Raw genomic sequence first — 10,191 nt, forward strand, 5'->3', positions numbered from 1 at the left:
ATGAGACTCCAGGATCCTTCTGTTGTGACTGTTCACACGGTTTTTTTCAATTAATTTGTGGGATGTGGGCGTCCCTGGCTGGCCAGCATTTCTTGCCCATCCATAGTTGCTCTCGAGAAGGTGGTGGTGAGCTGCCTTTTTGAACCGCTGCAGTCCTCCTGCTGTGTGTTGACCCACAATGCTATTAGGGAGGGAATTCCAGGGTTTTGACCCAGTGACAGTGAAGGAACGGTGATATATTTCCAAGTCAGGATGGTGAGTGACTTGGAGGGGAATGTGGAGGTGGTGATCTTCCCATATATCTGCTGCCCTCATTCTTCCAGATGGAAGTGGTCATGGTTTGGAAGGTGCTGTCTGAGGATCTTTGGTGAATTTCTGCAGTAGAGACAACATTCTCTGATGAGAGTCAAACCAGGGCAGGCGAAGATGGAGCACTGAATAGTAACAGATTTAGTTCAAACACAGGAGATTTGTTCAGCCAGTAATAGCATGTAGTGTAATAGTCACGGATGTGAAGTGAGTAGTGAGGGGAAATATTGCCACTAGCTGTAGATGGAAAACTTTTATAGGAACAGGAGTAGACCATTCAGCCCCTCAAGCCTGTTCTGTCATTCAATGAGATCATTGCCTGATCTGTGGCCTAACTTTCAATTTCCAAAACCCACCAAGCCTATCAATGAGGCTTCTCTGAAACAGACAAGGTGAATATTGAAAAACATAAAAAAAACTGCAAATGCAGGGAAATCAGAAACAAAAACAGAAATTGCTGGAAAAATTCAGCAGGTCTGGCAGCATCTATGAAAGAAATCAGAGTTAATCTTTCGGGTCCAGTGACCTTTGAGTGACCAGATGCAGTTGACCATTCCCTCTTTCCTGTCACACTCTCCGGAACAGGTGATGGTGTGAGGGCCATGAGATTGTCAATAACAACTGAGAAAACAGCAGGGCATGCTGAATCAGAACAAAACCTATTTTGGTCTTTCACTTTTAAATCAACTGCAACAATTTATTCACTATTGTTTCAGAAAGAGGACAAGAGATGAGAAAATCAACTCAGTGTCATTGGGTCTGGGAATCATTGTTATTCTGACCTACATGTGAATCCATGCTATAACAATTAGCTGATTCTGAATCATCCTTTGGCCAGTTAGAACGGATGATAAGAGCTTGCTGAGCTTGTGATGCCATGATCCCATGAACAAGCAAAAGAAAAATCCAGTTACTGAACTTACTTGTGAACCCACTGGTGTTTCATCAAGCTATATGACTGAGTGAATTTTTTCCCATACACAGGGTAGGTGAATGACCTCTCCCCAGTGTGTATTTGGTGGTGTACAGTGAGGGTTGATGATGTCCTGAACCCAGCCCCACAGTGAGAGCACATGAATGGTCTCCCTTCAGTGTGAACACGTTGATAGTACATCAGTCTACTTGAGCTTTTATAGCACTTCCCACAATCTGCACATTTAAAGGGTCTCTCTTCAGAGGGAACCTGTTGGTGTTTCAATAGGCTGGATGACTGGGAGAAATCCTTCCCACACCTGGAGCAGGTGAATGCCTCTCCCCAGTGTGAACCCATTGGTGTGTCAGCAGGTGGGATGACTGAATGAATTCCTTGCCACACTCACAGCAGGGAAACAGCCCCTTTCCAGTGTGAAACTGCTGTGCATGCCTTCTCACACACGAAGCAGGTGAATAGGTTCTTCCTGGTGTGATTGCACCAGTATGTTTGCAGCATGGATGGGGAATTGAAACTCCTCCCACAGTCCCCATGGATCCACAGTTTCTTGTCAGTGTGGCATTGCTTTCGTTTCAAAAAGTCACTTGATCGCCTGAAGTCTTGTCCACAGACTGAACCTGTGCACAGTTTCTCTTCACCGTGAATGGTGCATCCACCTTCCATATTCAAAATCTGATGATATTCAACTTACATTAAAATGAAGCAATTCTGTCAGATCCTGTCCTTTGACTGCAGATCCTCAAATTCCAAAACAATGTGGAATTGACCAGAAACGAAAGAAAAGGAGCATGAGATAACACACAAAAAGAAAGGTAGCTTGTGAAATCAAGGTGAACGATTTGGTAATTTATGGGGCTGGCACAGGGGAATAGTGACCATAAAAGCTGCCATCTTACCATTAAATCACCACCTAATTCACTCGTGTTCATCAGGGATGGGAACCTGTCATCCGATCAGGACCTATGGAAGACTCTGACCTCAATGGGAAGAAAGAGAGCACTGGGCAGGGGCTAAGAACAGCCCATACTTTCAGTGGGAGAGGCTGTAGCTTCTGTATAGTTACCTGAAGGGTTTCCTTCCTTGCTCTTTTGTTCAGAGCAATTAAATAAGAGCCTGCTTTAAGAGATTGTGCAAATGAGCTGTTCACGAGCTTCCGTGATGCAATTGGTCAGCGCTTGCAGCTTGTAAACGCGAGGTTGGTGGTTTGAGACCACAAAGACAGGAGCAAGCACTGTTCTATTTCTACCAGTTCTGTTTTTCATGATACAGCTCTGGGATTTTAATGCGGTCAGGAAAATGCTCCCCAAATGGAAATCTTATCCAGTGAGTGACAACAAAGGTGTTTCGATGTTGTTATAATGGCGAACGTAAACAGCTGTGGGTGTTGGGAATCTGAAACAAAACAGAAACTGCTGGAGAAACTCAACGGTTTTGGCAGTACCTGTGGGAGAAAACAGTTCTGAAGAAGTTCTGAAACGTTAACCCTGATTCTCTGCCGACAGATGCTGCCAGAGTTTTTTTCTGGCAATTTATGTTTTTACTTTTAAATGATCCTATTCTACCTGTTGGGATGAAGCGACCGGACCCAGCATGTACTGAATTTAACCCTTTTGAAATCTGTAAAGTGATTGGATTCAAACAAACCCAGTAATGATTAACTCTTCCTGAGCTCCACAGGGAGAGAGACCTGGAAAGGTGAGTGGGTAGTGCACTGCTGCAGTTGTGGCTGAGTGGTTGAGGAGATGGAGTCTGATAACCCCGTGGGGTGTGCTGGGCATTTTTGAACCCTACCAACTACGGTTGAGCACTGAGGGCAAATCAGAAGGGAGTTTGCTTCCCGCCTCCTTGTTTGCAACATGAATCACAGGAAGGTTGGTGGAAAAGCATTTAACCCAGATCGCCAATAGTAAGAATATGCAAGTCACTGCCTGTCGGAGTGGAACAACATTGGAGTTGAGACATGTTCAGGTGTACACTTGAGGCTGTGAATGAAGTGCTGGGAAATGAGAATAGAACACTCAGGATCTTCAGTTAAACTGCTGCAGACCTGAAGGGTCTTTCTTCAGTGCTGGAGATCTGTTTGTGAAGTGACAGGACAACGCTTGCAAAATACACTCCTGTCTGTCAGGCACGTTATCCATTGACATTGGGAATAACGAGGACTGTGCATATTCCCCGAATCAATATCTGAGACAATCAGGAAAATACGATACTGGTGTCTTTTTACCCAGCCATGCGCAAACTCATTGCTTCTGAATGCCTTGTCTTACAATCCCTGGCCCTGCTTTCCAGGTAAAGATTGGCTTCATGATCTACCTGCATTCGTACCAAGCAGGTCATTGAGCTGGGAGCTGGAGGTGAGACAGGGACAGAAGCAGAAAGAGAAGCGACACAAAAGTGTTGAGAGTTTGCCTTATGTTATGAATTTGGATAGAGTAATTGTGAAGTGGAAGGCAGGAAGCTAAAATGTGTGGTTCCTTTGAGATTTGTGCTTTGTCTGTACTTAGAAATTTAAACAAAAATCTGTCAGTGAGCAGCAGCTGAAGTTGCCAGCACAGAGATCCTCAAAAAGTGAAGCAAATGTATGAAAGCCTTCCAGGCGGCAGGCAAAACATCCGTCTTGTTTGAATTTGGCCAATTAATGTAAACGAAGCCCCTAGATACAGGAAGCCAATTGGATTGAAATCTGATGGTGTTTACAACCTGAAACCAATCACATGGTAAGAATGTGATGATGTCATCATGGGGAGAGAAGGCGAGGGAGAGAGCCGACTGTCATCTGCCAGAGTTAGCACCATTCAGCTCTCAGAGAAAGCACATCGAATTCATCAAAAGTACCACAGCATTTTAGCTCAAAGTCCTCATTGAAGAAATTATAGAGATAAATCATTGCTGACAGCAGAATAAATGGAATAAAGGCGTTTGTGAAGAGAGCGGAGATGACAGAATATTCCAGAAGACAGCCTGTGCGAACTTTGAGAGATTAAGTTATAATTTATTTATTGCTTCTTATTAATTGAGTTTATTTTAGTGGGACTTGTTTTTATTTCAACAGCATTATAGTAGAATTTAGGCCATTTAGGGAGTAGTAAGCAGTCTGTGAATTGTCAGTTTGTTAGTAATTTTGTTAATTTGTTCATTGTTGGGTTCAATAAATAAATTGCTTCTTGTCATTTGTAAAGTGGAGATCAAGGATGTTCTTTCCATTAAATACTTTTTAAATAGTTTGAGGGGAAAGGCAAGCTTCTCTGTGTGTTTAGGGAGTAATTATTAGACGGAAACCTCTGCTCCTGTGATAACAGATTGGGGCTTGTATTTTAGTTTAATTATCAGAGAGGTTTGGCCATTCTATGTCGTAACACATTATGTCAGTTGTCTTTAGTGAGGGATGTCTGCTGGGCGCTGTCCTGTCAGATTCCCAGGAACTGCAGTGATTGGGTCAATGAGTTGTTGAAATTAAAAGTTGAACGTGTGCAGCTTGCGGGACTATTTTAGTCAACTGTCCATTTCATATCCCAACTCACGGTAACGATTCTCGTTGTCTGGAGAAGTCACTTGTGTTCCACCTAAAGCTACCTTTTGTCAGATAAACTTGTGTGTGGGGACAGAGAGCGGACGTGAGGCACATGGAGCGGGTATAATCCTGAGGCCTCTGTCATTCTCGGAGATGTGTTTGTGTATCTCCCTCTGTGGGTGGAAATCAGAATGAGTTCCTCAAGGAGGTATTGACACAGTTTTACCATCTCAAACCTAAGTCCCATTTGTGGTCATTTGAGATTACAGGGATAAGCTCATTGCCATTTGCCCTCGAAACATCAGCATGCAAGGCTATGGGCCAAATGCTAAAAACAGGGACTAGAATAGATGGAGGTTTGATAATCTGCGCTGACACGATGGGCCGAATGGTTGTCTTCCACACTGTAAATACTCGAGGATGGAGAAATTGATCTGCAGTGAAAATGGTCACAAATGAAAATGCAAAAGCAGTGTCATTGCAAAAATGTACCACAACTTCTGCCCCTTTCACTGGTGGTCTAGTGGCTAGGATTTGGCCCTCTCCCCTCCCGGCCCAGCTTTGATTCCTAGTCAGGGAATACACACTCTGCTGTGTTATTTTATCGTGGTGACAGCACTTCTAACTGATACTTCAGGAGATGGAAGGTGAACTATTTATTCCCACATGTTACTCAGATTAAAATAAAACAAAGAACAGTGGTAATATAACACAAACAAAGAATTGATATGGAAGCTCAGCAGGTCTGGCAGCATCTGTGTAGAGAAACAGAGTTAATGTATCAGGTCCTGTGAGCGTTCGTCAGAACCAGGTTAGTTATGCATTTCTGTGGTGTAATGCCGGGGTAAATTATCGGCTTTATCTGTCAAATCAGCTTATTAAAAAAATTTGCTCTCTCTCATAAGCTTACCACTGTCAACTTTACAACTTTAAAGGGATTTCATCGGCTCTAATGCTGCTTCTGTTCCCTTAGGTGGTGAAAGGCTCTGCTTAAATGGTTCCTTTTTCTTTTCCTTTGTGTCAATTAGCAGCCATGTTGAATGGAAAATTGGTCCTTTCACTGTCTACCTCAATTTGTGTCTCTATTTGTCTCTGTGTGTCCACCTCACCCTCTTTCACGTTCTCCGATTCTCCTTCTGTCAGTATCCCTCATTTCCCATTCCTGCTCTGTTTAAAGTCAGAAATTTGAAGATAATTTGAGAGTGGAGCTGCTGGGAGAGTTTTTTCTCCTGGCTGGAGTGTTTAGAACTGCGCTCACATTCCCTGGATAATGTGTCTGTCACTTCGGACGGAGATAACGAGACATTTGTTCTCTCAAAAGATTGTGAATGTTTAGAATTTGAAGTAAAATTCCGAATCCGTCAGAAAAAAACGTCCACCACAATTATAGGATTCTCGTGATGTCTTTCCTGTTGGTGTAAAATGAATGAATGGTGACAGCAGAGAATGAGGGTGATCAGCTCGTCCTGTCTGTGCCATTACCATAACATTCCCTCCTAAATCTGCAGTTTATCCCACCTCACCTCATTATTCCTGCCAAGCTGGGAATGAAGGGATGAGAATAGAAGAAAAGAAGAAGCAGATGTGCTTGTCGCACAGCAGAAAGGAACTTCATGATGACTCGAGCAGAAAAAGAGGAGACACTGAAGCAGCCTCCTGGTGACAAATGTGTTTTCTTTGCCAGTAAAATTCACTGCTTCACTAAGTCGGAACCATTGAACTGAAGCAGTGACGGTGATTATCTTTGCTGGTTGTTCACCTTGTGTCCATCAAACTATTGCTGCTCATGTCCCTGTCAACACCACAGTGGAAAAGCATGCTTATTTTCTTACTGACACAGCTTTTGGCCTTTTTATTCACTGGAGTTAAGTTTCTCCTCCAAAATAATCAACTACTGAGTTTGTACAGCAGGGAAAGACGCCCATCATCCCAGTTTCCAGCACTTACCCTGCAGCCCTGTGTGCTCTGCCGTTTCAAGCGTTCATCTCAAAAATTTTTTTTCCCTGTAACGTTTTAATCTCAAGCGACACAAAGAATGGGACTGAGGATTGAGATGGTAAAATTGTGTTCACGCCCCCTCAGGGAACTAAACCTCATTTTCATCCACGGACGGAAACACACAGACACATTGCCCCAAGAGTGACAGCGGCCTCAGGAGAGACCAACCCCCAGAAAGCAAGGATTTCACCCATCTGGCTTATAACATCCCAATTTAGACCTCAAAACCAGTGTATGGTTACAACAATGAAAGGAAGAATTCGGCCCCTCCCCTGTCCATGTTTCTCCCCCATTGTTTCCCCGTTACTCTGCATTTTGTTCTGCCTAACTGGAACATTGCTCACGTCAGCTGCTTTCCATCCTCCCGAAAGATCTTCCTCAAGTACCTGGAAGGACAAACAGGAAATTAGTGTTTCAAACGCATTACTGGCTGGGTGAGGAAATGACATGGTGGTGTTAATGCTATTTAATGAGAAATAATTTTGAACGACTTTAAAGAGCTCCTTCAGATGTTGGTTGCAGCAGGTGGTGAAAATGCTCTCATTCCCCAGGAAGAATGCAACTCAAGACCACAAGGCGAGCCACTAAACTGCAAAGTCATGCATTAGAAACTGCAATGTAATAGATTACTGGATAGCCTGTGCATCATACACGAAGACAATGTGACAAGTCCAACGCAGAGCCGAGGCAATCATGTGCAGAAGAATGGGAGATTGTAATGCCAAATCAAACAGTGTCTAGGATGATATGAACAGAGATCTACCCTGGTAGTCTAGTGATGAGGATTCAGTGCCTTCACTGGCATGGCCTTTTAATGGTTAACATTTACAGTCATAGATATAAAATACTGACTAATCTTTAGAAGCAGAATTATGTCATGGACCAGTCAGAATCGCTTCACTGCATGTTACAGGTCCACATCAGCAATGTCAGCTGCAATTGCCTGATGTGCAAACAGAGTAAAACAAGAAGAGAGGGGATGTCAGGAAATGTGAAGGGCCATGGTGGTTTGTGAGAGCTGACTGTAGGCCTAATGGAACCAGGCCCAGTGTGGGTTCTGAAGACTGGTTTTCACTGGTTACCCTGGTATATAATCACTCCAGATCAATCACCCACAATGACTCTCCTTTGTGTGTTGCCCTTTGCACATCTCATCTTGGTTCAGAGCCCAGAGGGGATCCATGCATGTTAACTCGGCAAATTTCACTCGGGTCAGCTTTACAGTCTCGTATTAAGTTCATAAACTTCAGGAGCAGAAAGGGACCATCCAGCCCATTCAGTCTGCTCCGCCATTTACTGATCTTATGTCTGATATGATAATTATGAACTGCACTTTCTTGCCTTTCCCCATAACCCTTGATACCTTTACTGATATTAAAAATCTGTTGATCTCACCATTGAATACACTTAATGACCCAAACCTGACAACAATCTGCTGTAAGGAATTTCACCAATTCATCACCATCTGAGAGAATAAATTTTCCTCATCTGTCTTAAATGTGCGACACCCATTCTGATATAAGGCACTCTGGTGCAAGATTGCCCAGAAGGAAAACCATTTTTTTGTGTCCAACATATTAAATCTGAAAGAAACCTATATGCTTTAATAAGGAGCAAGTACTGTTTTTATAGTACTGTGTCTGAGCACGTGAAGTCAATGGATTTCAGGACTTCCTCCTGTTTGGTTTCATCTCTGGTGTAAAACTTTCACTGATTCTGACAGAGATGTCCCTTTTATGTCTTTCAATGTCAGGAATTCACGTTCATTTTAAGAGTTTCGACAGGAACAATAAAATCCTCATTCCTATTTCGGAATCAAACCGAGAACACAGCAGTTGCAATGCTGAATCCCAAAAAGGAAAGTCCGCACAATTCTTGCAACTTTTTGTCTTGAAACTGCTTTTGACCTTTCGTTTCAGTTGCAAAACGTTAGTCAGTGAGATTTTAACACCACGGAGAAAGACCCTTCAGCCCATTGTATCTAGGCCAGTCATCAAATATCTCACTTCTGAACCCAGTTTCCAGTACTTAGCACTTCACCTCATTTGCTCTGACGTTTCAAGTGCTCATCCAAATAGGTAGTCAATGTTTGAGGGCATCAGTGGAACAAAAACACTTCCTTCAAAAAACGACAGGAAGCATTGCTGTTTGCTACAATATGAAATCTACATTTTCCTCTTTGAAGACAGCTATGAAAGCCAAACTCTTTCTCAGAGCCGTTTGCCAGTTTTCCTCGTGATGCCAACAGTGTCGGATAAAATCCCACACCGCCTGAGGTTACAACTGATGACTCTCGACTTTCAACCTCTCTGCTGACATGAGATGCGGTGTCCCTCAGGTTAAACCACCACCAGTTTTGTCTCTCTAATAAGAAAGCAGCCCGGTGACCCAGAATTTGTATGGCGACTCAGTGTCAGACTTTGTGATATTATATCCCTGGGATGCAAAAGGCACGTTTTATACTTTATAAAATGTATAATATATGTCAGTTGTCCTGGAAGGAAGTAAAGAGAAAGATTGCTTGTACACATTACGACAAATAATATTCAGTGATACACCTGCCCCCATACATCCGCCCTCACCCCCATCCCAGGCCCCAAGAAGACTTTCCACATCAAGCAGATGTTCACCTGCACATCTGCCAATGTGGTATACTGCATCCGCTGTACCCGTTGTGGCCTCCTCTACATCGGGGAAACCAAGCGGAGGCTCGGGGACTGCTTTGCAGAACACCTACGCTCGGTTCGCAATAAACAACTGCACCTCCCAGTCGCGAACCATTTCACCTCCCCCTCCCATTCCTCAGACGACATGTCCATCCTGGGCATCCTACAGTGCCACAATGGTGCCACCCGAAGGTTGCAGGAACAGCAACTCATATTCCGCTTGGGAACCCTGCAGCCCAATGGTATCAATGTGGATTTCACAAGCTTCAAAATCTCCCCTCCCACTTCCGCATCCCAAAACCAGTCCAGCTCATTCCCGCCTCCCTAACCTGTTCTTCCTCCCACCTATCCCCTCCTCCCACCTCAAGCCGCACCTCCATCTCCTACCGACCAACCTCATCTCGCCCCCTTGACCTGTCCGTCCTCCCTGGACTGACCTATCCCCTCCCTAACTCCCCACCTACACTCACCTTTACTGGCTCCATCCCCGCCTCTTCGACCTGTTTGTTTCCTCTCCTCTATCCATCTTCTATCCGCCTCCCAGTCTCTCCCTATTTATTTCGGAACCCCATTCCCCTCCCCCTTTTCTGATGAAGGGTCTAGGCCCGAAACGTCGGCCTTTCTGCTCCGAGGCCTGCTGTGTTCATCCAGCTCTGCACCTTGTTGTCTCAAATAATATTCAGTCTTTACAATTGTGAGCACGTAACCCAGAATTCCGAGCGCTATGCACGGCATTGCTTATCACTGCGCAGGCTCAGTGCGTTCCCGCGTGG

This window comes from Rhincodon typus, unplaced genomic scaffold (genome assembly GCF_021869965.1).
Source record: "Rhincodon typus isolate 14 unplaced genomic scaffold, sRhiTyp1.1 hic_rhity00000955, whole genome shotgun sequence".
Taxonomy (NCBI): domain Eukaryota; kingdom Metazoa; phylum Chordata; class Chondrichthyes; order Orectolobiformes; family Rhincodontidae; genus Rhincodon; species Rhincodon typus.